Source organism: Phaseolus vulgaris, chromosome 7 (genome assembly GCF_051622355.1).
Source record: "Phaseolus vulgaris cultivar YP4 chromosome 7, ASM5162235v1, whole genome shotgun sequence".
NCBI lineage: Eukaryota > Viridiplantae > Streptophyta > Magnoliopsida > Fabales > Fabaceae > Phaseolus > Phaseolus vulgaris.
The window spans coordinates 42,228,360-42,234,633 of NC_143504.1; the positions used below are offsets into that span (position 1 = coordinate 42,228,360).

At 27.4% G+C, this 6,274-nt stretch overlaps 1 pseudogene; it reads left to right on the top strand.

Annotated features, from left to right (window-relative positions):
- The first annotated feature begins 1,524 nt into the window (after positions 1-1,524).
- Positions 1,525-3,865, top strand: LOC150025918 (serine carboxypeptidase-like 35; annotated as a pseudogene).
- The last annotated feature ends 2,409 nt before the right edge of the window (positions 3,866-6,274 follow it).

Genomic DNA, 6,274 nt, shown 5'->3' on the forward strand with positions numbered 1-6,274 from the left:
TTATCTTTTAATCAGATTATTGACATAAATGATGATTACGAATTTAGAAAAAATTTAAATTACATTTTCATTTTTAGTAACCTTTGAATATTTAATGTGAAAAATTTATAAAGTCTGACTGAATTTAAACAATAATTTATTATAACTTTAATTATAGTACATCCTAATTCTTTTATTTTATTCTTTAATTTTTTTAAAAAAAAGTATAAGTTGTTTTATGAAATTTAAGATAATAACTGTGTGCTATCTGTTGTTGCTATATGTCTATCTATGTTATCTTATTAAAAAAATTATGTTTTATTTATTACTTCAACTTTGTAAAGTTTATTTGTACGCATAATATTAATTTTTTTAAGTATATAATTTCATAACATTTATATTTTGTATAAAGAAATTTCCCTTAAAATTTATTGTACACAAATTTATTCATATTTTATTTTTATTAATATTTTATTTTATTATATGATAAAAATAAAAAATTGAATAATATAGACGCGACATAATTGATAATGAATGAGATTTCTCTTATGTAAGATTTTTACATGTTTCACTTAAAATTATATATATATATATATATATATATATATATATATAAATAATTGTATGTGTGTATTCATATTTTTTAAATATCAAATATCATTAAAAAAAATTAGATAAAAATACTTTCTCTTATAAGTTTCAATATATAATTTTAATAATTAAATTATAATGAATTTTTTTTATATATAGATATAAAATAATAATATAATTTTTTTTTTCTTTGATTGAGAACTCATGCATTAAAATTGAATAATGATATATTGATAACTTTAATTTTTTATTTTTTTACAATCGTATTACAACTCATAATACTATTATTTTAATATTTTTATATTATTTAATTACAAATTTCCTTTTTATTATATATGTTTATTTATAAATTCAACATAAAGAGTTGTATACAATTATGAAACTATATTTTTTTAAATTATTCTTAAAAATCACAATTTTCTTTATATATATATATATATATGGGACGTTATAGTTAACCCATTCGTCAATTCCGAGCCCTAATTTTCCTTCACCAAGTAAAAACTTGAATTTTCAGTTTTCTTCTTCCGCCACTTCACTTAGTGTCTTTGCACACTGTCGTTTCTCTGTCCCAATCCAATCTCAATCCTAACACCTCCACATTTCTTGTTTCAGTTTATCTCATTTACTTTTTTTTTCTCTTTTAATTCAACATGTGCCGTGTGCGATTTGAGCCAGCCTATGTGTTTTGCGTTTTTTTTTTCTAATTTTTTCCTTTCTCTACGTTACGCATGCTCATTTGTCGTAACCGGCTCGGTTTGCTTTTGATGGATTTAATTAAAATATTTAAACATGTGATGATAAATATAATTTAGTAATGTTAACTATAAAAATAATTTATAAATATTTTTAAAGGTGTATCCAAACTCCTACCACCTCTATAAATGCCCATAATTTCTTATTTCACTTCATCTCTCACTCTTACATCTCATCAACCGGATTAACCTCTCATCAATGGGACTCATATTTTGGATGCTATTCATTTCCTTCCTCATAAGCATGGTTGTCGGAGACGAGACATGACAGCAGGAGAATGACAGAGTGAAAAGTTTGCCGGGACAACCACCAGTAAATTTCAATCAGTATGCAGGTTATATTAAGTTAAGACCCGACCAATAGAAAACATTATTTTACTTGTTTTTTTGAAGCTCAACATGATCCAGCACATAAACCTCTTGTACTTTGACTTAATGGAGGTATGCATGGATTGCACCCTTGATCACTCCCCTTTCTTCATTTTAATTCATTTTTAATATATTTGAAAAATAAAATTGTATGATCACATCACTCTACACCTCAAATCCTTTTTACCTCAAATCCTTTTTCCATCATCACTGTTTTTATTTAAAACTGTTTTGATCGGTGAAGAACAAAGTACCTTTTGTTGTTGTAGTTCTCGTGGGTGGTGTTGTTGTTTTTGTTCTATATGCCTTGGCTTTGGTTTTTTTTTTCCCTGTTACCTAGTTGTTATTTGTTGAGTAGGACCTGATTGTTCCTCTATTTCCTTTGGAGCAGCACAAAAGATTTGTCCATTTTTGGTAGATACGGAAGAACACCTTAAATTTAATAAATTTTCTTGGAATAAAGGTATGTAATTTTATTGATGATTTTTTAAAGTATTTACTTATTTAATTAGTTGGATGCATAATTTCATTATGTTATTTTAATTTTTCAGTTGCAAATATCATATTTTTGGACTCACCAATTGGTGTTGGCTTTTCTTATACTAACAATTCCAAGGACTTAAGTGAGTTTGGTGATTAAGTTTCTGCTTCTGATAACTATGATTTTTTGGTTGGTTGGTTCAAAATGTTTCCAAATTTCAGATCCAATGAATTCTATATTGTAGCATAGAGTAATGGAGGTATCACCTTAATCTCTATAATTAATTAATAAATCTCTAATTAATTTTCATTAATATAATTTCAATGAACATTTTGTTCAGGACATTATGCTCCACAACTTGCTGATCTTATACATGAAAGAAATGAAAAAAGTTCTTACATTAATTTGAAGGGATTCATGGTAATTACCACTAATATTATCTTTACAACTATGTTTTTGGACACTTTATAATTTTATAATTTCTTATTTTCTTTTATATACAACTTTTTCATTTTCATTATTAAATAGTATTTTAAAAGGATTAATATTAGGATTTTATCTTTTTTTTTATTTAGTTTATTTCTTATGAGCATTATGGATATCCATAGAGAGAAATAGATGTTTGACATGTACTATTTTGATCAAAATTCAGATGGGGAATGCTGTGATAAATGATATTACAGATTTAAAGGGAGTATTTGATTATGCTCTGAGCCATGGAATAATCTCAAAACAAGTGTTCGATGGAATAATAAGGAACTGTGATTTTAGTAAAGAGAGACAAACCAAAGATTGCAAAGTCAATATTGCCAAGTTTTTAAAATCGTATTCAGATATTAACATTTTCAATATCTACTCACCGGTTTGTCTAGAAGATTCTGAAAGACCAAATTCAACTCTTCATGCTCTCACCCAACATGTAAGTATTATAGTTAGGTAACTTGTAGGTATTATCAATTTCTTTCAACTGCATATAGATACGCTCCAATGAAAAAGGTAGTGTTTATCTTTTGTTTCATTTCAGATCTTTGGAGTACACTGCCATCATCAGGATACGATCCTTGTTCAAATGATCATGTAAGAAAATATTTCAGCGACAAGAATGTTCAGAGGACCATCCATGCAAATATCACTAACTTGCCTTATCCATATACCCTTTGCAGGTACTTATTCCCAATATTTTATCATTCCTTTTATAACTAGTTTGATAAACTATTATAGTAATATCATTTGTTTTATGATAAAGCGATATAATTCAGAAATGGAATGACTCCCCAACCACAATGCTGCCACTAATTCAGAAACTGTTAAGTGTTGGTTTACGTATTTGGATGTATAGGTATGCATTTGAATAAGTTTGGAGAATTTTGATTTCATTATATAATTATGGTTATAATTAATATTTTGACATGTAATATGATGTGTATACAGTGGAGACACTGATGGTAGAGTTCCAATATTATCAACGAGATATAGCTTGTAAGAGTTAAAACTGAATGTAACCAAAGAGTAGAGAGCTTGGTTTGAAGGGATAGAAGTGGGAGGATGGGTGGAGGAGAATGAGGGAGGTCTTACTTTTGCCTCCGTCAGATGTGCTGGCCACCAAGTTCCAATATTTGCACCACAACAAACACTTTCTCTCTTCTCCCATTTCCTCTTTTCTCAACCTCTTCCATCTTCTCCCTTCTAGTTCATTCTACCTGTATGTAATAAAATAAAAGAAATTGAACTATTTTTGTAATAAAATTGTGGAATCTTCTCATACAATAAACTAAACTCAAACACTTAAAAAGTTGTAACTAAATTCGTCATTTAACTAAATTCATCATTCATCAATAGAGTAGGTATTACAATTCTAAGATTATTTTTATCTCTTAACCCATGTGACGAAGATACCTGCAACACGTTTTTCAGTCTACGCATATGGCAAAGGACACTAATATTCCAAAATTGTACTTAAAAAATGTAAAATCAAAGCAAGAGAAAAGGATAGAAAGGTGTGGCTGAAGGTTACTTTTTTAAAAAATTTCTGTCATTATCAAACCCTAAACCCTAAATTTGCATTAAAAAAAAAACAAAGAAAAAGCAGTGAAATTATAAATAACTTGTTAAGCACCAATCACCTTAATTATATATCAAATCAAATCCAACAAAATTATATATAACTTGTTAAGCACCAATCGCCTTAATTCAGAACAAGAGTTTCTACCTAAAACATCTTACCTTAGATGTTTTTGTTTTTTTTCATGTTGAGAGTTTCCTCTAGTCCACCAACTGGAAACTAATATGTTGATGGTAATGTGATTTTACATATTTCTTTTACGATTTTAACTTTCATAATTAACCAACTTTTTATCTTTATAATCCATATTAAACTATTAATAATGAACAGTAATGAAAAATGGAAAAGTATTTTTATTATATAATTATAACAGTTAATAAAGAAATAAATTATTTTCATAACTATTATTTACATATTTTATTATACTTTACTTTCTAGATTTAGGTAATTATTTTTCACTACAATAATCGTTATACCAATTTTTTAAATTATATTCAGATTTTATTGTCATAAAAAATATGGACATTCAGCACTATTTCTCATTGGGGTAATTATTATAATGATTCATTATTATTAATTTTTTATTAAATTAACCTTTTTTTTATATCGTCATAAGGAACTTGTACACCAGCTCCTTTATTTCCACTGCTCTATATAATTAAAATCTGATGCCTTGTCTATTAATTTATTTTATTTAAACTTGGACGCCCATTTTTGTATCTCACTTTTTCCTTTCCATTTTTAGATTTTATGCACATTAAATAATAAAAGAAGTATACCAGTGTTAGCTGCTCTTTTTTTTATTATTTGGATACAAAAGGTATTAACAAAGCTGGAGATTTCCAATGCTAAATACTTTTCATCATTAACAAATAATACACACTAATGAATAACAATTGAAAGACATGTTTTATCATATTTTCAAAACTATAAAAAAATCTTACACACAATACATCCTACTAAAATATCTTCATTTGCTACAACTGAAGTTTTCATAAAAGACCTAAGAGTAATTAATTACCCCTCAAGCTGAAAGATCGGGAATTTTCTCACTTAGAATGCTGTGAAAATCCTAAATACTATTACAACTTAGTTTTTTAGTAACAAAAACACAACTATGATTGTCACTTACTCTTTTTCTTTGATTCTTTGTATATCATTTCAAGCTTCAATTAATAACTCAAACCCAACACAGAAAGTAATCTATTTCCTGAATTGAAATTTATAACTTAGCTTTTAATGCTTTAATTTAAATTTCTAGAAACCACAGCACATTTGATAGCAGGTGCAACATTGGAGTCCACTTCCTATGTTTGCGAGACTTCTGGTACTTCATCATCTTCTTTGGTTCGTCTTATCACATTAAACAAAGTTCCATTTCATTTGTTTGTGTGTTTATGGTATCTAGTACGCTATCCAAATCCCATAACTGTATAAAAAGACAATCGAAGATGTTCAAACGAAAATTTCTTTAGTATAAGCTATAAAATTATAGTAAAATACAGACCCACGTACAATCAATTGTTTACATTTTTTATAATTACCCACCTTCCATTATTATTAACAAAGATGCCTCAAATTGGAAGACCATGTTTTAAGCCAAAGACCATGTTTTAAGCCAAATCGTTGCAAATGTAAGAAATTATGTAAATTAATTTCTATAAAGCTACTCACATGACTTAGAGTTTGTGCTTTAGACCCGAATATGATTTAATAATAATAATAGAATTAAAGGGCCCATTGGTTAACGTGAGAAATATATATATATATATATATATATATATATATATGATGATATACCTAATAAAAACCTACATCTGATGGAGATTGGGAACTAAAGGATATAGGGTTCTGTCTCTGCAAATAATAATTGTCTCATTGACAACCATCACGAAAGTGTGTGACAAGAACGAAATTGCTAAGAGATAGATTGGGACAAAGGAGATAAAGTAATTGCTCAAATAGGATCACTCATGGATCAAGGTAAGTGTCTATTCCTTCTTGATTGTATGATTGTGTGAGAATCATGTGATAAGA